General features: G+C 46.5%; 1 protein-coding gene and 1 pseudogene across 1 annotated transcript in view; both read right to left on the bottom strand.

The window, feature by feature from the left end:
- LOC124798203 overlaps positions 1-26,071 on the bottom strand; it is a 443,817-nt gene that overhangs the window by 315,785 nt on the left and 101,961 nt on the right. The window contains exon 2 of the mRNA XM_047261505.1: positions 18,132-18,199. The gene's annotated coding sequence lies outside the window, so the exon portion shown is untranslated. The remainder of the gene's footprint in view (positions 1-18,131; positions 18,200-26,071) is intronic.
- On the bottom strand, positions 10,542-10,659 carry LOC124799398 (annotated as a pseudogene).

Here is a 26,071-nt window from a genome sequence, read left to right as displayed (position 1 = left end):
GCACCACATTTCGAAAGCTTCTATTCTCTTCATTTTTTACGCTTTTACGAATAAATTCATAAAACTTATCAGCATGACCATAAAGGATTCAGGATTCACACTCTTAGGAGTGGAACTTAAAAAAAAAAAAAAAAAAAAATTTATTACTTGTGGAAGTTCACCATTTTTTCACTTCTATTGACTGCGTTTGTTGCTACAGGTACACGTTTCTTCATAAGTAAGAGGGATTCTTCGATGAATTTTGCACAGCATACAAACCGTGGTGGTGGTGGTTAGTGTTTAACGTCCCGTCGACAACGAGGTCATTAGAGACGGAGCGCAAGCTCGGGTTAGGGAAGGATTGGGAAGGAAATCGGCCGTGCCCTTTCAAAGGAACCATCTCGGCATTCGCCTGAAAGGATTTAGGGAAATCACGGAAAACCTAAATCAGGATGGCCGGAGACGGGATTGAACCGTCGTCCTCCCGAATGCGAGTCCAGTGTGCTAACCACTGCGCCACCGCGCTCGGTATACAAACCGTACTTGCAGGTGTATGAAACTCTAGAGATTATTTAATTTATGAAAAAATGAATGTGCTGTTACATTTTAAACTTCATGTTTAGAAAAAAACTCAAATTTTGCATTTAATTATCTCAATTTTTACCACAATTTTTAATAGATTTGGAAAATTCTAGATTTTCATACACGTGTAAGTATGGTTTGTATGCTGTGCAAAATTCATCGAAGAATCTCCCTTACTTATGAAGAAAACTGTACCTATAACAACAAATGCAGCCAATGGTAAGTGAACAAAAAGTGAAATACAAATGTGGAAAAAAATAAATTATTTTCTTATATTTTTGAACTTCCATTACTGTAAGTGTAAATCTTGAATCTTTTCTGGTCACTTATGAATTTATTTTTAAAATTCTAGACAGTGGAAATTAAAATGTCCTGTGGTGTCTCTCCTGCTCCAGGTCGTCCCGTTTGACGTCCTACCCCAGTTAATGATTTCCCCGATGGAATGTGTCACGCGTCTAGCTCCAACTACCAGTCCGCGTTGACTCTCTATTAATTCTTGACTTGGGCTGTCGGAAACCTTTTCGTATGAATCACCTGAGCACACATTGTAAGTAGGCTGTTTAGTTTTTTATGTTGGTAACGCCACGTACCGCTCTGTATGAAAATCACTGACTGTGCTGTGTACAGTCTGAGGCTGGTTTGCATTGTTGGAATTTGCTATTGTAGTGTAGGGCAGTTGGATGTAAACAGCGCGTAGGGTTGCGCAGTTGGAGGTGAGCCGCCACCAGTGATGGATGTGGGGGGTGAGATGGCGGAGTTTTGAGAGCGGATGATCTGGACAGAGACAGTAAATTTGTAAGACTGGATATCATGAACTGATATATATATATTATGACTTTTGAACACTATTAAGGTAAATACATTGTTTGTTCTCTATCAAAATCTTTCATTTGCTAACTATGCCTATCAGTAGGTAGTGCCTTCAGTAGTTTGAATCTTGAGTAACGAAGATTTTTGTGAGGTAAGTGATTTGTGAAAGGTATAGGTTAATGTTAGTCAGGGCCATTCTTTTGTAGGGATTATTGAAAGTCAGATTCCGTTGCGCTAAAAATATTGTGCGTCAATTTAATCATTGGGGGAAGTGGCAACAAAACGACTATTCACGTTGGTGTGTAGAATATATGAGTCTGGCGACATACCATCTGACTTTCGGAAAAGCATCATCCACACAATTCCGAAGACGGCTTTAATTTGAGGAAGAAATTTCTGAGGATGTACGTCTAGAGTAGAGCATTGTATGGTAGTGAAACATGGACTGTGGGAAAACCGGAACAGAAGAGAATCGAAGCATTTGAGATGTGGTGCTATAGACGAATGCTGAAAATTAGGTGGACTGATAAGGTAAGGAATGAGGAGGTTCTACGCAGAATCGGAGAGGAAAGGAATATGTGGAAAACACTGATAAGGAGAAGGGACAGGATGATAGGACATCTGCTAAGACATGAGGGAATGACTTCCATGGTACTAGAGGGAGCCGTAGAGGGCAAAAACTGTAGAGGAAGACAGTAATTGAGGACGTAGGTTGCAAGTGCTACTCTGAGATGAAGAGGTTAGCACAGGAAAGGAATTCGTGGCGGGCTGCATCAAACCAGTCAGTAGACTGATGACAAAAAAAAAAAAAAACACCATCTGTATATGTGCACCACGAGTACGTGATCCATGTACGTGCATGTTGCTATCCCGTGGCTTTCGCGCCTTCAGTGTATTTTGTTGAGAAGTAGGATTTCAGTAGGGGCGTCCAGTCAGCAAACGGCGAGGTCTGCCAGGTCAAGCCGAGTCGTGCTGTTCCACTTGGAGGACGTACCACTCAGCGGCGGGGCAAAGTACACGGAGCACGTGGCGGCGGTCACTTACCAGCCGTGGTGGGGCGGGGGGGGGGGTGGGGAGGGGACGGGCAGCCACCAAATGAAGCCGTATTGTCGAGAGACAAAAAGCGGCGCGGCGCGGCTCGGGGGAGGCGCCATCGCCGCCGAGGCCGGCGTGCGTGGGAGGATGCGGCAGCTGCCGGCCACAAGGAGCGCCTCTGTGCCACCGTGGTCCAGGCCGGGGCGTCGCCGCCCCTTATCTACTGTGGGGGCCCGGCAGCCCACCGCGGAGGTGGGAACGTGGGGACGCTCCAGATAGCCGCTTCCTGGGGTCCGTCGCCTCTCGAGGACCGCCACATTACGCCTTACACCTCACCGTGCTCTATCGGGCATAGCTCACTCGAATACGACAAAAAATAAAAGTACCGGGTAATCAAAAAGTCAGCATAAATTTGAAAACTGAATAAATCACGGAATAATATAGATAGAGAGGTACAAATTGACACACATGCTTGGAATGATATGGGGTTTTATTAGAACCGAAAAAACACAAAAGTTCAAAAAATGCCCGGGAGATGGCTCTTCTTCTGATCAGAATAGCAGTAATTAGCATAACAAAGTAAGACAAAGCAAAGATGATGTTCTTTACAGGAAATGCTCAATATGTCCACCATCATTCCTCAACAATTGCTGCAGTCGAGGAATAATGTTGTGAACAGCACTGTAAACCATGTCCGGAGTTATGGTGAGGCATTGGCGTCGGATGTTGTCTTTCAGCATCCCTAGAGATGTCGGTCGATCACGATACACTTGCGACTTCAGCTAACCCCAAAGCCAATAATCGCACGCACTGAGGTCTGGGGACCTGGGAGGCCAAGCATGACGAAAGTGGCGGCTGATCACACGATCATCACCAAAAGACGCGTGCTAGAGATCTTTCACGCGTCTATCAATACTTTGGTTTTTTTCTGGTTCTAATAAACCCCATGTCATTCCAAGCACGTGTGTCAATTTTTACCTCTCTATCTACATTATTCCGTGGTTTATTAAGTTTTCAATTTAATACTGACTTTTTGATCACCCGGTACATTTGCTGACGTACAACTTGTAATACGAGGAGTGTTCGACAAGTAATGCACCCTATTTTCTTTTCTTTTTCTCAAAGCACGATGGTTTTAATCAGGATGCCAAAATCAGGATGTCGGAGCGAACATCTTGCTGTATCCACATCTTCCCCATCATCCTCGTATTCCTTCCCCCGGAGTGCATCCTTCATTGGGCAAAACAGATGGAAGTCGGAAGGTGCGAGATCCGGGCTGTAGGGTGGATGAAGACGAACAATCCAATGAAGTTTTGTGAACTCTCCTCGGGTGCGCAGACTTGTGTGAGGCCTTGCGTTGTAATGGAAAAGTCGACCTCTGTGGCCGAGCGGCTCTAGGCGCTTCACTCTGGCGCCGCGCGGCTGCTGCGGTCGCAGGTTCGACTCCTGCCTCGGGCATGGACGTGTGTGATTTCCTTAGGCTAGTTAGGTTTAAGTAGTTGTAAACCTGATGACCTCAGGTGTTAAGTACCGTAGTGCTTAGAGCCATTTGAACCATTTGCACTTCTTCGTGATATTAACTTTCCTTCTGCGTTGACTTCTATTGATGTCCGTGGTGGCCAAAACTGGGGTTCCTTGGGCGTTATTCGTGTTGACAGAAATAATACTCAAGGAGTTAAAGCAACGCAAAAGTTCCCCGCCAGAGACGTGATTGTCAATACACGTTAATATGGTCGGAAACCGTGTGGTCCTATCGGCCTTCCGACAGCGCAGTATAAACATTTGTGTATTCCTAGAAGAAGAACTTGTAAATTAAGTACTTTTGTGCATACGCTGAACCAATCACGTATCCAGATTTGCTGCAATGGATGATACTACAGTGTTTAGTTCGTTCTGAATAGTAAACGCCACTATAACAATGAAAATCTATTTCTTGCGTAATCTTCCCAGTTATTGATCGCGATAATGTTGTTGATTCTCGAGTAAAAACAAACAATTTTCTCTCTGATACTTTTATTAATCCCTTTCTCAACCACACGACGTATTACATTTGTTGGTGAAAGGTACTATTGCTTACAGCAACATTTGCCCTCTGCGAAGTCGACTATTTGGAGAGAGGAAGCGTATTCCATAGTCTCAAACTTTCGAGCGGGAGAAGAGCATTTATAGCGTGCGTGTGTCGTTCCACATGTCAGAGACGGCCGCTGTTGGGCCTAAAGAGAGCTATTTCCTTGTCATGCGCCCTGACGACTAAGGCACGCAGCTTTGGAACGGTACACACGTCTCTCCGTCTCCGTTACCGCAGCCAGAACCGTGCAAAACACAGCAAGGAGCAGGATGTGTCTTCCGTACGTACAGCCAATCTGCTCGTGATGTGTCCCTTGAGACGACAGTCTTGCGAACTCTCGTTTCCTTCATAATCGAAACAATGTCCAAATGTGTATGAATTCTTATAGGACTTAACTGCTAAGGGCATCAGTCCCTAAGCTTACACTCCACTTAACCTAAATTATCCTAAGGACAAACACACACACCCATGCCCGAGGGAGGACTCGAACCTCCGCCGGGACCAGCCGCACAGTCCATGACTGCAGCCCCTTAGACCACATAATCGAATTCTTTAATTTCTTCTACTAATGTCTCTCCTTCGATTTTTAGTGAAGCCATATGGTTGCTTGAATCCAATGAGCTTCATTTTGCAGTGATCAATGACGCGACACCTAGAACTGCCTCATGTACTCTGTTCCTGTCGAAGAACTGTTCGGGTTTTAGCACAAGTACGCTGGCGGACGTGGGAAGTACTACAGTACGAAGAACTCTTTGCTATGTTTTGAAAAATCGGAGAAAGTGCAGTTTCAAGCGACCTTAGGTCACGAAATCAGCCTATTCACCTCGCCAACAACATATGAGAACGCACTACAACATCAAAATCGTAAGTTACACACAAAAAACGTGGTATTACTCATTTCCGTTTGTAAATACGTAATAAACGGAAAAATAAAAATTACATTTTGCAGTTTGCAGATGAGAAGTTGTACATTGTGTAGCAGACAAGCTACCAAAACAAATGTCTTTGACAATGTTGACTGGAATACTCTTTTTTCAAATTCTGAACGTGGCAGGGGTAAAATATAGGGAGCCAAAGGCTATATACAATTTTTAGAGAAACCAGATGGCAGATGTGAGAGTCGAGGGGCATCCAAGGGAAGCAGTGGTTGGAAGGAAGTGAGACAGGGTTGTAGCCTCTCCGTATGTTATTCAATCTGTATATTGAGCAAGCAGTAAAGGAAACAAAAGAAAATTCGGAGTAGGAATTAAAATCCATGGAGAAGAAATGCAAACTTTGGGGTTCGCCGACGACATTGTAATTCTATCAGAGACAGCAAAGTACCTGGAAGAGCAGCTAAACGGAATGGAAAGTGTCTTGAAAGGAGGATATAAGACGAACATCGACTAAAGCAAAACGAAGATAATGGAATGTTGTCGAATTAAATCGGATGATGCTGAGGGTATTAGATAAGGAAATGAGGCGCTTAAAGTAGTAAATGAGTTTTGCTATTTGGGGAGCAAAATAACTGATGATGGTCGAAGTAGAGAGGATATAAAATGTAGACTGGCAATGGCAAGGAAAGCGTTTCTGAAAAAGAGAAATTTGTTAACATCGAGTATTGATTTAAGTGTCAGGAAGTCGTTTCTGAAAGTATTTGTATGGAGTGTAGCCATGTATGGAAGAGAAACATGGACGATAAATGCTTTGGAGAAGAGAATCGAAGCTTTCGAAATGTGGTGCTACAGAAGAATGCTGAAGATTAGACGGGTAGATCACATAACTAATGAGGAGGTATTGAATAGAATTGGGGAGAAGACGAGTCTGTGGCACAAATTGACTAGAAGAAGGGATCGGTTGGTAGGACATGTTCTGAGGCATCAAGGGATCACCAATTTAGTATTGAAGGGAAGCGTGGAGGGTAAAAATCGCAGAGGGAGACCAAGAGATGAATACACTAAGCAGATTCAGAAGGATGTAGGTTGCAGTAGGTACTGGAAGATGAAGAAGCTTGCACAGGATAGATTAGCATGGAGAGCTGCATCAAACCAGTCTCAGGACTGAAGACCACAACAACAACAGCATCATGTAAGATACGTAAACTGATTCATACATCCACTCTTTTGCCAATTAAGTTATAACTAGTACTTTAGACTTAATGTTATAAGCAACACACAGCTCATCAGTTCGATAGTAAATATTTCAACTGTGAACTGTGAACAAATCATGTATACTATTTTACAATAATTACTGGTTCACAATTGTAAATATAATGTGCCAAAAGTTCCGGTAATTGTTCATATGTAAGAACAATTTTACAGTAAGAAAATAAAAAATTACCCACTGAAGATGGCACAAAAAGTGCCGAAACATGTGTGGGTAAAACAAAACTAAAAAGGTTTCTTGCATACGGCGGAATTCCTCATCCTATTTTCATAGCAAGGACGGATATAAGAGGAAGAACTGCAACACCACAAGATGATTATTCAAGAGAGATGTTTGGGAAGAGTGCGCCCAAAAGAACAGCAGAAATGAAAGAGAGATGGCGAGGACGTGGATTGATGCCCTCCGCCAGCGCCTGTGCTGCACGGCCGCCCGTGTCCGCGCGACGGGGCGGCGCGTCCCCGAGGCTGGCGTGATGGACGCGGGCTGCTCCGACCGGAAGCGGAAACTGGGGAGTGGGCGGCGGCGCCGGAACTGCGGGGGTGTCGCATCGCAGCTTCCTCGCAACGCGGTCGCTGCCGCCGGCCCCCCGCCTCTCGCCAGATGACACCAGCTAGCATCAGTCACTGTGCGTCCCTCCCTAGACCCCGGCGGCTAACCGACCGTTTACTGAGGCTTCGGGCTAGGGGCGCGTGGCCACAAGCCGCCACTCGGCAGGGAAAATAGGCACGATTTTATCACACCAGCTATGAACAGAGCCTTGCCACCCTCTCTGATCAGTCACCTATCCGTACCAACTTGCGAACCACAGCTGTAAGCGTAAATGTACAGGCTCTGAGCGCTATGCGACTTAACTTCTGCGGTCATCAGTCTCCTAGAACTTAGAACTAATTAAACCTAACTAACCTAAGGACATCACACACATCCATGCCCTAGGCAGGATTCGGACCTGCGACCGTAGCGGTCGCTCGGTTCCAGACTGTAGCGACTAGAACCGCACGGCCACAGCGGCCGGCAAATGTCGTACAGTCTCGCGTTGTGAAATATCTACATACATACTCCTCAATCCACCACACGGTGCGTGGTGGAGGGTACCTCGTACCACAACTAGCATCTTCTCTCCCTGTTCGACTTCCAAACAGAACGAGGGAAAAATGACTGCCTATATGCCTCTGTACGGGCCCTAATCTTTCTTATCTTATCTTTGTGGTCTTTCCGCGAAATGTAGGTTGGCGACAGTAATATTTGTACTGCAGTCAACCTCAAATGCTGGTTCTCTAAATTTCCTCAGTAGCGATTCACGAAAAGAACGCTTCCTTTCCTCTAGGGACTACCATCCGAGTTCCTGAAGCATTTCCGTAACACTCGCGTGATGATCAAGCCTACCAGTAATAAATCTAGCAGCCCGCCTCTGAATTGCTTCTATGTCCTCCCTCAATCCGACATGATAGGGATCCCAAACGCTCGTGCAGTACTGAAGAATAGGTCGTATTGCGGTCTCCTTTACAGATGAACCACATCTTCCCAAAATTCTACCAATGAACCGAAGACGACTATCCGCCTTCCCCACAACTGGCATTACATGCTTGTCCCACTTCATATCGCTCTGCAATGTTACGCCCAAATATTTGATCGACGTGACTGTCTCAAGCGCTGCACTACTAATGGAGTATTCAAACATTATTTTTCCTATTCATCTGCATTAATTTACATTTATCTATATTTAGAGTTAGCTGCCATTCCTTACACCAATCACAAATCCTGTCCAAGTCTGTAGTACACTGATATGTTACGCTTGCTAGTCCTGCAAGGTTTCGCAGGAGAACTTCTGTAAAGTTTGGAAGGTAGGAGACGAGGTACTGGCGGAAGTAAAGCTGTGAGGACGGGGCGTGAGTCGTGCTTGGGTAGCTTAGATGGTAGAGCACTTGCCCGTGAAAGGCAAAGGTTCCGAGTTCGCGTCTCGGTCCGGCACACAGTTTTAATCTGCCAGGAGAGTTTCAGGTCAGATAGTCCCTTGTGCCAAACATCGCACTGAATAGCTCCTCTGCATTGCAGTCCGTCGCAAGCAGTACATTGCAAATCCCGATGGCAGGTTGCTCTAGGTTTGAGGTCCGCTGTCTTTCTGTGCCATGTACGTTATAGTAAGTTACGCAACCAGAACGCGTATCAGAAAAGGGCAAAACTTTTGTCCTCTGACTACGCGAACCGGCTACGCCGCGGAAAGCTACTGCACGCTAGGAGCGATCTCGTGTTGTTCGGATGCTCGCGTTATCGGCGAGTTAGAGCGTCGCGGCGGCAGGGTCGTAACTCTTAGCGGCCACGCGCCAAAGAACTCTTTTCTTCGAACCGATAACCACTACGAGCCGACATCCGATGGGCACTAATTGGGGGGGAGGGGATGGGCGGCGTATACCACTCGCACGCCGCAGATGTGCACGAGGAACTTGGCGTGAGGCCGGTGTGTGTGTGTGTGTGTGTGTGTGTGTGTGTGTGTGTGCGCGCGCGCGCCAGCCGCACGCAGGCCGCTAGAGCTGACGGCAGATGATTCACACAGTCCGGGGCCCTCCGAGGCCGGCGTCCTTGCCAAGGTGAGCGACAGCCGTGACCTCTTCCGGCCGTCCGTCTACCTTGCAAGCGCTTTAAAAGGATCGCGCGCTGTGTCTTTAGTCAGCAGGCAGTGCTAAGTAGGGAACGATAGGACACTGATCGAACCGCAAGTTTTTTTGGGTTTTGTTTTGTATACCCATTTCGTCCTTGTGCTACTGCGCAAAAATGGCTACTCGAGATCAGTTCATTATCCTTCTCTGTTCTTATCGGCCCAGTCTTAGCGAGCTCGGAATGAGGCAGTTGAGAAGACTGCTGGAGGGAATCTCCGCTTCCGGCATTCGCCATGCAACCAAGAGAAACCTCCCTAAACCTTGGTCGCGATGGGGCGATTGGAGCTTCTTGTGATACGTCGTGGGAAAATACGTCCCAGGCACAAACATGAAATCTCTCTCTCTCTCTCTCTCTCTCTCTCTCTCTCTCTCTCTCTCTGTGTGTGTGTGTGTGTGTGTGTGTGTGTGTGTGTGTGTGTGTAACGGAGTATACATGATGACCTGATCGACATGTAATGCATCGTTCGTGAGTTTCCTTGAACGCCAAGCCGCTAGTGTATCGTGTTAGTGTCAGCGACCGGCCGCGGTGGTCTCGCGGTTCTAAGCGCGCAGTCCGGAACCGTGCGACTGCTACGGTCGCAGGTTCGAATCCTGCCTCGGGCATGGATGTGTGTGATGTCCTTAGGTTAGTTAGGTTTAAGTAGTTCTAAGTTCTAGGGGACTGATGACCACAGCAGTTGAGTCCCATAGTGCTCAGAGCCATTTGAATCATTTAGTGTCAGCGGTCGTGCCAAGGTGGATGCACCGGTTGCCATTACATCACCGAAGTTATGAACCGTCAGAAGTGGCGAGTACTTGTATGGGCGATCGTCCGGTTATGCCGCGCTTACAATAGGGTCAGAAGTCTCTGTAAACTGAAGCAGCAAATCGGTACCGAGATCTGATGATGGTCGTCGCTAACCGAAACCTGTAGTCTAAGGACCTAAAAATTTTGTGATCATAGAAAGATATAAAAGAAATTTATTTTCCACTTTTTCCATCACTGTTCTGTTAGCGACCGTGTCGCGGCTCGTCAAATAATGCCAACTGGTAGCTTGGAATGTCGCCATCAACGCTGTACAAAAAAGCACTCCGTCTTCAGGCCACAAGTGGCCCATCGGGACCATCCGACCGCCGTGTCATCCTCAGATAAGGATGTGGATAGGAGGGGCGTGTGGTCAGCACACCACTCTCCCGGTCGTTACGATGGTTTTCTTTGACCGGAGCCGCTACTATTCGGTCGAGTAGCTCCTCAATTGGCATCACGAGGCTGAGTGCACCCCGAAAAATGGCAACAGCGCATGGCGGCCCGGATGGTCACCCATCCAAGTGCCGGCCACGCCCGACAGCGCTTAACTTCGGTGATCTGACGGGAACCGGTGTATCCACTGCGGCAGGGCCGTTGCCTAACGCTGTACAAGGTAAGCCATTAAATGTATCTTTACATCTGAAGGCACTTGACAGCTGCCTTAGCTCAGCCGCTGAAGAATTACTGGAGCCATAAATCAAAGTACATGGTTTTGGATGTTTAAGTAAGAGGATCGAGATGGAGAGAGGATAATCGTGTCACCTGCACCTTCGCGTAATTGGCAGGTGAGAAGGCAGCCACAGCCACTGGGAGGAATGCTTTGCGACAGGCCGTTCGCCCGTCACCTCCGGCCTAATGAAGTCGTTTCGCACCCGAAGCCGGTGTCCTGGCGGGCTGTGTTACGTAGGCGGTGACGCGCTGAGCTGGCTGGCCGCTGTCGCTGCCGTTGCCGCTGCCGCCACCCACCACCCGCCGCGCCCTGGAGCTGGAGCGCGTGTCACTGCTCGCTGCGGAATCTCCCCCTCCCGGCAGACCTCATAAAACAAGCCTGACTTGTGCGCGCGACGCGCACCTGTACGTAGCCCGCGTGAGTGCGTGTGAGTGCGTGCGCTCGGCGTCTCGTACAACCGCCGCATTCTGAGCACCTCATTCGCCGCCAGCCCGCTACACGTCTGCGTGACCGCAGCACCGGCTCTCTTAATGGCACAGTACCACGCAGTGGCGACGCTTTCCAATATGTTTACCCCGTATTCGATATACACTGAAGAGCCAAATAAACTGGTGTACTTGCCTAATATAGTGCACGGCCCTCGCGAGTATGCAGAAGTGCCGCTACACGACGTAGCACGGACTCGACAAATGTCTGAAGTGGTGCTGGAGGGAACTGACATCATCGACCGTGCAGGGCTGTCGATAAATCCGTAAGAGTACGATGGGTGCAGATCTCTCCTAAAGAGCACGTTACAAGGCATCCTAGATATGGTCAATAATGTTCATGAATGAGATTTTCACTCTGCAGCGGAGTGTGCGCTGATATGAAACTTCCTGGCAGATTAAAACTGTGTGCCCGACCGAGACTCGAACTCGGGACCTTTGCCTTTCGCGGGCAAGTGCTCTACCAACTGAGCTACCGAAGCACGACTCACGTCCGGTACTTACAGCTTCGGTAGCTCGGTTGGTAGAGCACTTGCCCGCGAAAGGCAAAGGTCCCGAGTTCGAGTCTCGGTCGGGCACACAGTTTTAATCTGCCAGGAAGTTTCATATCAGCGCACACTCCGCTGCAGAGTGAAAATCTCATTCTGGAAACATCCCCCAGGCTGTGGCTAAGCCATGTCTCCGCAATATCCTTTCTTTCAGGAGTGCTAGTTCTGCAAGGTTCGCAGGAGAGCTTCTGTAAAGTTTGGAAGGTAGGAGACGAGGTACTGGCAGAAGTAAAGCTGTGAGTACCGGACGTGAGTCGTGCTTCGGTAGCTCAGTTGGTAGAGCACTTGCCCGCGAAAGGCAAAGGTCCCGAGTTCGAGTCTCGGTCGGGCACACAGTATTAATCTGCCAGAAAGTTTCAATAATGTTCATGTCTGGGGAGTTTGGTGACCAGTGCAAGTGTTTAAACTCAGAAGACGTTTTCTGGAGCCACTCTGTAGCAATTCTGGACGTGTGGGTTGTCGAATTGTCTTGCTGGAATTGCCCAAGTCCGTCGGAATGCACAATGGACGTGATGGTTCAAATGGCTCTGAGCACTATGGGACTCAACATCTGAGATCATAAGTCCCCTAGAACTTAGAACTACTTAAACCTAACTAACCTATGGACATCACACACATCCATACCCGAGGCACGATTCGAACCTGCGACCGTAGTGGTCGCGCGGTTCCAGACTGTAGCGCCTAGAACCGCTCGGCCACCTCGGCCGGCTCTCATAAAAACAATTCTAGTATATTCAGCCAAAAATAAAATCAAACTAAAACCACCTGCACCATATTCAATATTAATCCCTGAAACCAATTCAGACTCACGTGGACTGATAAGGGAAGGAATGAGGCGGATCTGCGCAGAATGGCTGAGGAAAAGAACTTATGGAACCCACTGCCAGGAAAAAGGGGCAGCATGATAGGAGATCTGGTGAGATATGAGGGAATAACTTCCATGGTATTATAAGTAGCTGCAGAGGGTAAAAACTGTAGAGGAAGACAGAGATTGGGATATATCCAGCAAATAACTGAGGACGCAGGTTGCAGTTGCTACTCTGAGATAAAAAGCTTGTCACGAGAGAGAAATTCGTGGCGGGCCGCATCAAACCAAAGGACTAATGAGGGGAAAAAAAAGAAAAGAAAAGCATTCGAACCGACTACGTACGGTTTCCCATCGCACCTCTGCGCTCCATTCCTGGGGGATCTCTCAGTGTACGCCTACGGCTCTTGTCTTGTTCGGTCAGTACCAGTAGATGAAGTCCGGCTTGACTGCAGCGTGCGAGCGGTGGAATGCCCCGGCCAGCAGCAGGGCACGCGCCCGCTGACGTCACGGCAATTCAGAGGCAGGAAGGCGGCGTCCGCCGTCCACCCACGGCGCAGGCTCCCCGGGCCGCCGCTAGAGGCGCTTCCGCGCTCCTTGATTGATGATTCGGCGTTTCAGAACGCTCCGCATTAACTACCGGAGCTGATTGCTCTCCAAGAGCAGCCTATCATAAAATTACTGCTCCCGCGGTTGTTATTTAGTAATGGACAAGAGACTTTGACGAATATGGATAGCACCACGACTTCCGCTGTACTTGGGGAAGTTTGACAATGCCGCTTCTGGACGTAATACAGCGCTATGTTTGTCTGTGGGAGAGAAAACCACCAGAGGACTACGTCACCATTCTAATACTGCGTCTAAATCGTAAGGCAGCACGATACAATGTTCAAATTGCTCTTGTTTATATTTTTTCTACGATTTATCTTAGAAGAAAGATTAAGGAAAGGCAAACCTACGTTTCTAGCATTTGTAGACTTAGAGAAACCTTTTGACAATGTTGACTGGAATACTCTCTTTCAAATTCTGAAGGTGGCAGGGGTAAAATATAGCGAGCGAAAGGCTATTTACAATTTGTACAGAAACCAGAAGGCAGTTATAAAAGCCGAGGGGCATGAAAGGGAAGCAGTGATTGGGAAGAGAGTGTGACAGGGTTGTAGCTTCTCCCCGATGTTATTCAATCTGTATATTGAGCAAGCAGTAAAGGAAACAAAATAAAAATTCGGAGTAGGTATTAAAATCCCTGGAGAAGAAATAAAAACTTTCAGGTTCGCCGATGACATTGTAATTCTGTCAGAGACAGCAAAGGACTTGGAAGAACAGTTGAACGGAATGTACAGTGTCTTGAGAGGAGGATATAAGATGAACATCAACAAAAGCAAAACGAGGATAATGGAATGTAGTCGAATTAAGTCGGGTGATGCTGAGGGAATTAGATTAGGAAATGAGATATTTAAAGTAGTAAAGGAGTTTTGCTATTTGGGGAGAAAAATAACTGATGATGGTCGAAGTAGAGAGGATATAAAATGTAGACTGGCAATGGCAAGGAAAGCGTTTCTGAAGAGAAATTTGTTAACATCGAGTATAGATTTAAGTGTCCGGAAGTCGTTTCTGAAAGTATTTGTATGGAGTGTAGCCATGTATGAAAGTGAAACATGGACGATAAATAGTTTGGACAAGAAGAGAATAGAAGCTTTCGAAATGTGGTGCTACAGAAGAATGCTGAAGATTAGATGGGTAGATCACATAACTAATGAGGAGGTATTGAAAAGAATTGGGAAGAAGAGGAGTTTGTGGCACAAATTGACAAGAAGAAGGGACCGGTTGGTAGGGCATGTTCTGAGGCATCAAGGAGCACAAATTTAGTATCGGAGGGCAGCGTCGAGGGTAAAAATCGTAGAGGGAGACCAAGAGATGAATACACTAAGCAGATTCAGAAGGATGTAGGTTGCAGTAGGTACTGGCAGATGAAGAAGCTTGCACAGGATAGAGTAGCATGGAGAGCTGCATCAAACCAGTCTCAGGACTGAAGACCACAACAACAACAACAACAAATACAAGGGGCAACCAAATGAAGACTAAACACCCGCCACAACGCCACCCTACAATGTTTCCATTCAAAAGTAATCACCAGACGCGTTAAGACATTTATCCACTGGGAGACGTCCACGCATGTCTTTCTTCCGGTAGCCAAAGTTGTGGGAATCGCCCTCTGATAGATCCGGTCTGTACGGAGAATGTTGCAGAGTTTATCATCTAAATCGCTGAAGTGCAGCCTTTGTCCGTTTGTCAGTGTGGGGGCGGGAGTTACTGTGCAACAGGACGCTTCCTCTCTTCGTCGAGCGTCGAACCACAATCAGTGCGCACCGCTATGAAGGCACTTTGCGGACACTGCGATGTGTCATAAAGTCAAAACGCCCAGGAATGCCACTGGACGGACTCATCCTGTTGCATAATAACGTTTGGCGACGTATGACAGAATGATAGAATAGTCTTTCCTGTTTGGCACACTCTCAGAGGACCAGACACGGCATTTTAAGTGACATCGGTAATGTTTTATACCATTGGTCTTAAATGTTGTTTTTTTACCTTACTTATCACAAACAAATGATGCCGTTGGTATTAATATATTCACACTAGTTTCTCTGATAAGCACGAATACGATTTTTTCTATTTCTGTGTCGACAGGCTTGAGAAATCAGCGAACAAGTGAGTAATGGTATGAACTTTTACCGATAGCTATTGAGGAACTCGTCTTCAGGGCTAGTTTTTTGTCTTCAGCTAGTAACTCGTCTTCAGAGATAGTTTTGTCTTCAGCTAGCATTTGTCGCTCGTATAGTTATTCTTCCGATGTAAACGGCGGTAAGTTCAGTTCACAGTCGTTTGTAACAATATTTACACCTAGTTTTCTAGACGGCCACTTTGACCGAGCGGTTCTAGGCGCTTCAGTCCCGACGGTGAGCTGCCGAGTTGCCGTCAGGCTACGGCACACAGGATGGTTCCAGAAACACAGCGGTCGTAAGTCTGGCTGCTACCAGATGACAACGAGGAAGGAAAGAACGGCAACGTGACCGCAACGCCAGTGGCCGCTAACGCCGGAAATAATGCCTGCGGGGGTGGACGGCGGTTTCGAGGGTGTGGCCGGTTATTGGGCGTGGTCGCTAGGTGCAGCGGTGGACGTCGAGGGGGGGGGGGGGGCGCCAGGGAGGGTCGTCAGGCGTGCATCAGAGGCCCGTGACTCACGCCGCAAACATTATGGTGATGAATGGGTGCCGCCCTGAAACATAAGAAGAGCGCCCGCTAGGGGCGTGGGCCGTGGACTGCACCGCCCCCCAGCGGGGATCACAGACCGCGCGCGCGCCATTACTGAATTAAGGGGAACGTTGGGCTGACACCGCTAACAGTCCCGCGAAGAAACAGCTTTCAGTTAACAAAATTAATATGGCGTTGATAAGCGGATCAGCTTAAAATCTAAATACACTACCGGCCATTAAAATTGCTACACCAAGAAGAAATGCAGATGACAAACGGATATTCATTGGACAAATATATTATACTAGAACTGACATGTGATTACATTTTCACGCAATTTGGGTGCATAGATCCTGAGAAATCAGAACCCAGAACAACCACCTCTGGCCGTAATAACGGCCTTGACACGCCTGGGCATTGAGTCAAACAGAGCTTGGATGGTGTGTACAGGTACAGCTGCCCATGCAGCTTCAACACGATACCACAGTTCATCAAGAGTACTGACTGGCGCATTGTGACGAGTCAGTTGCTCGGCCACCATTGACCAGACGTTTTCAATTGGTGAGAGATCTGGAGAATGTGCTGGCCAGGGCAGCAGTCGAACATTTTCTCTATCCAGAAAGGCCCGTACAGGATCTGCAACATGCGGTCGTGCATAATCCTGCAGAAATGTAGGGTTTGGTAGGGATCGAGTGAAGGGTAGAGCCACAGGTCGTAACACATCTGAAATGTAACGTCTACTATTCAAAGTGCCGTCAATGGGAACAAGAGGTGACCGAGACCTGTAACCAATGGCACCCCATACCATCACGCCGGTTGAGACTCGAGTATGGCGATGACGAATACACCCTTCCAATGTGCGTTCACCGCGATGTCGTCAAACACGGATGCGACCATCATGATGCTGTAAACAGAACCTGGATTCATCCGAAAAAATTACGTTTTGCCATTCGTGCACCCAGGTTCGTCGTTGAGTACACCATCGCAGCCGCTCCTGTCTGTGATGCAGCGTCAAAGGTAACCGCAGCCATGGTCTCCGAGCTGATAGTCCATCCTGCTGCAAACGTCGTCGAACTGTTCGTGCAGATGGTTGTTGTCTTGCAAACGTCCTCATCTGTTGACTCAGGGATCGAGACGGGGCTGCACGATCCGTTACAGCCATGCGGATAAGATGCCTGTCATCTCGACTGCTAGTGATACGAGGCCGTTGGTATCCAGCACGGCGTTCCGTATTACCCTCCTGAACCCACCGATTCCATATTCTGCTAACACTCATTGGATCTCGACCAACGCGAGCAGCAATGTCGCGATACGATAAACCGCGACCGCGATCGCGATAGGCTACAATCAGACCTTTATCAAATTCGGAAACGTGATGGTACGCATTTCGCCTCCTTACACGAGGCATCACAACGACGTTTTACCAGGCAACGCCGGTCAACTGCTGTTTGTGTATGAGAAATCTGTTGGAAACTTTCTTCATGTCAGCACGTTGTAGGTGTCGCCACCGGCGCCAACCTTGTGTGAATGCTCTGAAAAGCTAATAATTTGCATATCAGAGCATCTCCTTCCTGTCGGTTAAATTTCGCGTCTGTAGCACGTCATCTTCGTGGCGTAGCAGTTTTAATGGCCAGTAGTGTACTACCGCGTATCAAGCGAGTTCACAAACCATTTCCAGAATCCAAAGGTGCTTTATTGGTGCACAAATGGTACTTAGCATCAGGCCGTTAGAAAAAGGGTAGCGGGTCTCAAACTCGGTTGGTCGCGTGAAATATTTTAAAATATTTATATGTTTCTCTCACCTTGTATGTCATGTTTATTTGATTTTTACTTTACGTAGCCCGCCGAAAGCAACTAATATTCTGCAACTTTCGATCCTTGCGATATGTTAATGCGAGAATTTACCAAATATTCAATTGACAAAGTTAATACCATAAAATATACTTTAACGAGTGCAGAAAAACCAGGTGACATAATTCTCCACAAATACACACACGCACATGCACTCACTATTCAAGATATACAAGTACTGAGAAAGAGAAGGCACATGGAGAAAGAGAGAGATTAACTAGTCATTTTTCGGCTGCTATGTCATCATCAGCTACAGAGATGAATACGTCCGTGATGATAGCCTGGCAGCCGAAAATCGGCTAGTTGAATGACAGGTATTGTAGAATATTACAGAAGTGTCGTGTATTTATCATTCATGATGTATAAAATATTCTACGAAGAACCAACTGCACAGTCGTCGCAATATCCGTTTGTTTTTATAATGCAGCTACACAGATGTTAATCCAGTCAGTATAGTTACCTGCCTCCAGCTGACGGGGCAGGACTGACCACTGCAGTTTGCGATGCGGCGGTTTCAAAGGCGGCAATCTGGAAAACACAAACAATAAGTTTAATTCAGGAGCTAAGAGTAATCTTTTTTAAAGAAATATGTTTGCGTGAATAAACGCTCTAATTGCCTGAATGCGGGAGCGGCGACGTTGTACTTGCACTGAGATTTTGGGGCAAATATGCGAGATGAATTGGTTGTTGCAAAGGTTTAACTTCGCAGTACGGATGAATGAAGCGTGAGTGTAAAGTCAAAGTTTTCATGTGAGTTGGGGTCAAGATGGAAACGTGGTATAAAAGTTTATGCTGTACAGAGGCGCAAAAGAGACCGACAGATCTAACATCCCAGAGTTCACATGCAAATAATCTATGCTTCCCTTACGACGTACATTGGCAATAGATATTTATTCCTCCACAGACTATTATCTGTAAACGAACACTTTTTGTAGATGATATGCCTATTTACGACGAAGTATAACCCGAGGAAAACATTCACGCCGGCCGAAGTGGCCGTGCGGTTAAAGGCGCTGCAGTCTGGAACCGCAAGACCGCTACGGTCGCAGGTTCGAATCCTGCCGCGGGCATGGATGTTTGTGATGTCCTTAGGTTAGTTAGGTTTAACTAATTCTAAGTTCTAGGGGACTAATGACCTCAGCAGTTGAGTCCCATAGTGCTCAGAGCCATTTGAACCATTTTTGAAAACATTCACGCAAATACACTAGAAGATTTAGAAAAATGTTTCAATCTCGTCAGAAGGTGAAAAACCTTGCTCTTAATGGAGTGAAATATGAACGTGTGCACTTCAGAATGGTAAAAATTCACTAACCTAAGAATAAAAGGCAATTGAGAAGTTCGGCGAAGTCACTGACGTCGTACAGTGTCGTTTGAGTCGTAAATGTGAACTGGAATATTTAATCGTACGTTACGCTGTCATAGAAGAATTCTGAAAACTAGAGCTTAACTGAACTTGAATAAAACCGCAAACTTTTGTTAAGTTATGATTTAGTCACGTCCGGTTTCGCTGCATTAAAGCAGCATCTTCAGGTGGTTAGCAGAGACGGTTCCGACGTTCTTAGTCACAGAATCCAACCCCATGAGGAGGGGAAATCGTCAACAAATAGTAACCGGCAGACTCTTGGGGGCGAAGAGTGCAGGGGATGAGATACAGTAACAGACTCATCAAAACAGAATGAACATCTGAATATCAGATAATAGGGGATCGCATTCGTAAAGTTAATCCCTGTAGTTGGGCCGGCCGGAGTGGCCGTGCGGTTCTAGGCGCTACAGTCTGGAGCCGTGAGACCGCTATGCTCGCAGGTTCGAATCCTGCCTCGGGGATGGATGTGTGTGATGTCCTTAGGTTAGTTAGGTTTAAGTAGTTCTAAGTTCTCGGGGACTGATGACCTCAGCAGTTGAATCCCATAGTGCTCAGAGCCATTTGAACCATATACAAGACCTATATTGGGTTGAACAGATCAAACGGATGTCCCTATTACCTCGCGAAATTCTACTAAATAAATTCCAAGACCGTTAATAGTGAGTATGCAAAATGGTTCAAATGGCTCTGAGCACTATGGGACTTAACTGCTGAGGTCATCAGTCCCCTAGAACTTAGAACTACTTAAACCTAACTAACCTAAGGACTTCACACACATCCATGCCCGAGGCGGGATTCGAACCTGCGACCGTAGCAGCTGCGTGGTTCCGGACTGAAGCTCCTAGAACCGCTCGGCCACAGCGGCCGGCACGCAAGAAGAATGCAAACTAAATTCTACATAAAAAAAAGCCGTGTGCGTCGCAGTGAATTACGTGCTACCAAATTAGGAACAGATTTAACACGAGTGACCTCTGGATGATATCCTTAATGTTATTTGCTTTGGAAATGGAATACACTTGTGAAAAAGAAACGGGGAAAGGAAGGCGACGGAAAAAAGGATATGGCAAAAGAAGAGTTGTAAGTAACTTTTGAATCTTCAAATAACTTACGGGTTTGCTGCCGGGTGGCGTCGTCGAACACCGCCGATATTTCGACAGGAGCACACCCTGCCTTACGCAGGAAGCATTTCCAAGACGATTGGCCGTATTTTGCGGAAATATGATGTGAAATGTGTTTTTCGACCACCTTCTAAGATTAAGGCCCTGTTGGCGTCCGTAAAAGATGATCTTGGTTTGCGTAAGGCTGGGGTCTATCGTATTCCTTGCAGTTGTGGCATGTCATATATTGGTCAGACAATCAGGATTGTCGAAGATCGGTGTATTAAACATAAGCCTCACACACGCTTACAACAGCCGAGCAAATCCGCTATTGCAGAACATTGCCCTGACACCGGTCATCCTATGGAATACAACAACAGACATTCTGGCTTGCACGTCCAGCTATTGGGACAGTGTTGTTAAGGAAGCTGTTGAAATCAGACTATCAAGCAACCTTATTAACAGAGATGGTGGTTTTTGTTTAAATGCTGCTTGGAATCCGGCTCTCTCTCACATCAAAAAACAGAGGGACAGAATTAGTGCTACCTCACCTACTGATTAATAGTAACTATCGATATTTCTGCCGTTGGTTATCTTTGGTTGTGTTGACACTTGTTCTGTGTGTGGTATCTTCCTTGTTTCTCCTCTGTGAACCGAAGTATTAAATTTGTTTTTGTTTTTTTCTTCCTTGGTTCTTTTCCTCCTTGCATTTGTGCCTTGAGAATGGCAGGTGGTGCTCCTGTCGAAATATCGGCGGTGTTCGACGACCTCACCCGGCAGCAAACCCGTAAGTTATTTGAACATTCGATTCGCCGGGAAAAGTTAAGGTCTCAAACATTTGAATAGTGAAACGAGTCTTGATAAAAGGTAGACAATTACTAGCTACAATATGGAAAAATGAACTAATGATGTTCGTCCTGCATGCTCTGAAACTGATTGAACGAGAGAGATTTTGGCTTCTAACTTCACTCTGTGGCATCCTCTAGCCAGGAAGACCTACTCTCGTGCATGCTTAGCTTAGCTGTGCCTGGAAGAACTAGCGCACAGCAGCTGCAGAAGGAAGGAATGCGAAGTGGCGCTATCTAATCACGGCTAGCTTCCTCGCTGCGGTCAATTAGGATGAGCTGCTATTTCCACTGCGAGATAAGCGGCAGCCGCCCTCAGACAACGACACGCTCTGGTCCACGCAGCCTCGCTGACGACCGACACTCGGCTCTCTTTGCGTAGAGCGCTTGTCTGCGCACACCATGCCTCGCGTGTCCAAAAAACAGACCGACTGCGCGGACAAAGTAACACGTCAAAATTTGGAGCGCCCTAGAGAGTTTACGCTCGTGGCTAGCATGAACCATTAACGAAAATAGCATTTCAAACATTCTTTTTATGTTTACACACGTATTACTCTAAATTTCCTACTTTTAGGTTGCATATCGCGTTTTTATGACGTTTCTCAACTGCTTCGATTCCACCCATTTCAGTTTTGATAGATGACGGAAGTTGTTAAACTTGCAGTCCACTTGTCGCTGTGCTTGGGGCTGCACCGTGCACGGAAGTCATTAATTTCAATAAAAACAAGAAATGAAATTATCGTCAGCTGTCGCTAATGTCAGTAAACAGGAGAAATTAAATTTACCGTCTCGTAGACGTCGAGGTGGTACTAGGAACTGAGCGCGACAACTCAACCCGCCGTGGCTGTGTTAAAACAATCATTCGTGTTTTTATGTAAAACTGAAGAAAACTTAAAAGAGGATGGCCGACAGACGAAACAGCGCATACAAGGAGCATAACAATGCGAACGTTCACAGAGTGATTTGATCGCAAGAGAGTGTCTGAAATATAACTGGCACAACTGGAAGACAGGCGTCAATGATGTAACGTGATTATAGCTAGAAAATTGCAAGAGCCAGTATTCCGTGAGAGATCTGGGAAAATCCCTGTATATTAGCGTCGTATGACCTGTTAAAATTACTTGACACTAGTAACAAATCGTTCAGAGGCATATATATAATTTTCAAGCACTGTTTGTGAAAGAAATGAGTATTTGAACTCTGCCTTCTTCCGGAAAATGCGTCTAGTAGTAACGTCCACTGAATTACAGTAATATAAAGCGTTTCAAGGAGACAGAAGTACACAATTCCGTCAAGTAAATGCACAAAAATCACTCATGCCGATGTACTAAGATCTCTCCTGTTACGGCTTATGACAACTGAGCATCATTGGCTGCCCTAGGACGTTTTGTTTCCCGAATCAAACAACAAAACAGTCTAACAGCGTTCTGATTTAGAACTTTACTTCCTTACAAAGTCCGCCGCCCAGAGTGGCCGAGCGGTTCTAGACGCTACAGTCTGGAACCGCGCGACGGCTACGGTCGCAGGTTAGAATCCTGCCTCGGGCATGGATGTGTGTGATGTCCTTAGGTTAGTTAGGTTTAAGCAGTTCTAAGTTCTAGTGGACTGATGACCACAGATGTTAAGTCCCAAAGTGCTCAGAGCCTGTTGAACCTTACAAACTCCGAAAACAAGCATTACTAACAAGTGACAAAAATCATGCTGAATGATACGCGGTTCCACCACACCTTTGTTTCTGAAGTACCGATATAGGCAAATTTCAGGGGTAAGAAATGTGATGCGAAGTCCGAAACCTTTCAAGAAAACTCAATTTTTCTTTATCAAACGTTTTAGTTGTTATTCTGAACTGGTCTTTCGTCTCACAATTTGCAGTTCACAATAGCACACAAACTTTTTACTTTTGGGCGACTTGGTAGCACATTGGTTTCCAGCATTGCATTTTATGCCTGATTATGTTACGATTATGTGGTCGTGTATGTGTGGAGAGAGAGGGAAGGAGGGGAGAGAGGTGTCTCATTCATTCTGTTGTATCCTATTTGCCATTATCATTAGCATATTAAAAAGTAGGCTTTCTAATTAACGTAAATCTGATTTGAAACAGCACGCTTATGAATACTTCAAGCTGTTCTGTAATACGATATTCGACTTAGGTGACGGAGTAATTAAAGCACTAGACATCTATTAGTCTGGGGCATCGTCGTAAATTTCCCTACCGATAGTTCAATTTTGCTGTGCTTCCCTCAAATCACTTAAGGTGAACACCGAGATGGTTTTCATACAATGAAGGCTTTCACGACCGGATGGTACTGTTGTTGATAATTCTGCCGGGTTATATGGCCGTCGTCCATGGAATACTTCTATTCCTAATGTTTCGTCCAATACTACGTTGGACATCTTCAGAGGTATGGCTGGTCCTGCTGAGCCCTGCCGAGTCGTCAGGACTCAGCAGGACCAGCCATACCTCTGAAGATGTCCAACGTAGTATTGGACGAAACGTTAGGAATAGAAGAATTGGGCCACGGCCATATAACCCGGAAGGATTATCAACAACCGAGATGGTTTGTTTGAGAAAGACGTGAACAACTTGCTTCTCATCGCTGTCCAGTCCGAGAGTGTGGCGCTTTGTCTCTAATAGCCTCGTGGTCGATGTTAAACCTTAAACTTCTTGTTCTTTCGTGGCGCAGTAATGTATATTATAGAAGATGTACGGTATAGAAGAATATCATAAATTGTAACGAACGTCGAACTCAGCGTACCTGTTCTGTCTCATTTCTTGCTTAAGCGAAGGTACACACAACGTGAAAGAATAAAGCGAAGCGTACACACTTTGCCGACTTGCTCTTAGGTAGGCTGTTCCATGGGCTGTGGAGTCGTTCCCCAGGAAGGCGAGTATATTCTGGTAGGTCGCTCACGGGGGGCAGAGCGTCATATCCTGGACAAACATTGCTCATCGCCGTCGCCGCAATTCCTGTAAGAGCGGCGCGGTGCGCTGCGGCCTTTTCCACAATAAAGTCATCACTGGCGGTGCGTCGGCCGCACACGCAAGCCGCATCCTGTGCTGGAGAACACTGGAGCAGCCGCTTCCTTGTCAACAGAGCGCTTCCCCGTGGGCACGCAACTGCTCCTGGCAGCTAGCTGGTATTTAGGTAGCTACCGCGTCTCGGACTAGTCTCACGACAAAACATTTCTACGTCAAAACGGTCACACTGCAAATTTGATAATTCAGTAGCAATGATAAGCTGGTGGATTCATACAAAAAAAAAATTGTAAATGGTAAACATACAACTGAGGGTTCTCTACAGGTAAACGGTTCTCAGAGGGCATCCTCCAACTATTTGTTTTGTTTTATTGAGACTGCTCATTTAATATAAATTGTTATATAGGCTGATAGATTATTTCATTGCACGTACAGGTTATTCTCTGTGAAGTGTACATATTTGTTCAAACTATCCTTCTCCTCTTTCACCTAACCTCCCCCCCCCCCTCTCTCTCTCTCTCTCTCTCCCTCTCTCTCTCTCGCTCTCTCTCTCTCTCTCTCTCTCTCTCACACACACACACACACACACACACACACACACACACACACACACAGGGGGAGTGGGAGAGTGGGAGAGTGGGGAGGGGGAGGGGGAGGGGGAGAGAGTTTTCTCGATCTTTAATATCTTCCACATCTATTTTCGAGTTAGCTACAACACATTAAATTATGTTACTGCTGAACTGACAAAAATGACATTTATTGCCGGCCCGGGTGGCCGAGCGGTTCTAGGCGCTACAGTCTGGAGCCGGGCGACCGCTACGGTCGCAGGTTCAAATCCTGCCTCGGGCATGGATGTGTGTGATGTCCTTATAAGAGCGATATCATCATACTCCCGTCTATAAGAGATCTCGAATGTCTCTGAAAACGTACACGGTTGCACTTTTTGTACACAAATCATAGTAAATTCTGTCGGTTAGTAACATTAACCACAATTAAGAGAACTCATCCCTTTCTTTATCAGTAATTATAGAAAATACTGTTCCGCTGTGTTGAACCATTTACGAAATATTTGCGGTTTCCACCAGGGACACACTATATTTGTGTCAAATAGGAGAATATCTATGTAAATAAAGTGGTCATCGACGTGAATATGTTTAGATAGCAAATTTACCAGTGGCTCTCCTATACGTGGCAGGACGCTTACGCTTTCCTCCGATCTGAGGATCGACTTATCCAGCAGCACAGTTACAAAGGAGCCGCAGGTAAAAGCGGAACCTGTACAACGGAGCAACATAATTTTTTCACAGACACAGATCATTTCCAGTAGAGAACCCTAGACCTAACTGGGGGGTTGGGCTGCAGACCTTTCCGCTTCACAGCAACCAAGTTAAATAATATCCAGATAACGGAGCGTTAATGCAGTAATAAGCCATTGTCTCTAAGTCACATTTAAACTTCTCCCAAGGTAGGGAGAATTTAATTTACGTCGTATGCTAATAAATTCTGTGAAGGTTGCTTTCCAATTACCACGGCAAACGAGGCGTTTAGCGATCCGCCCCTACGCGCTCTTTGGCATTGATTACCGTCGCAGAGCCCACAGCCGACCGACTGCGATGTTGCGAAAGCCGCGTAAAGTGTTCCGTCACAGCGACACTCCTCCTCTGTCGCGTTCCGAGAAGCGCGCTGGAGCCTCCAAAATAGTCCAGGAGAAGTCTCATCGACACACGCTCCAGGCCGTCCGCCTGGTGCTACGATCTCAAAGCCAGCTACCTGCTACCATGCCGCGACTGCAGCCCATTCTCTGTTTCTCGTTACTCTGACAGAGTACATCCGCCAATATCTCTACCATCTACGATTCAAGTGGCAAAAATACTGTAACGTATTACAAGGAATCGATTTTTGCTGCGTTTATAAATAGTGTGTGGCGTGCGTAATGGACAGTGGAATGATTACAAAAAGACGATGTAGAAAACAAGTAACTTCGAAAATTAATTTTGATTAGTCGTATTAAATACGATTTATATTTTACGTTATATGTGATAAAATCCGACAGACGGCGAGAGCTGCAGTAACTTCGTGCTCGAGTCGCCAGTGATTCTGGAAAAACCTCTGTTTGCC

Source organism: Schistocerca piceifrons, chromosome 5 (assembly GCF_021461385.2).
Source record: "Schistocerca piceifrons isolate TAMUIC-IGC-003096 chromosome 5, iqSchPice1.1, whole genome shotgun sequence".
NCBI lineage: Eukaryota > Metazoa > Arthropoda > Insecta > Orthoptera > Acrididae > Schistocerca > Schistocerca piceifrons.
This window is presented reverse-complemented; position numbering and strand designations above follow the sequence as displayed.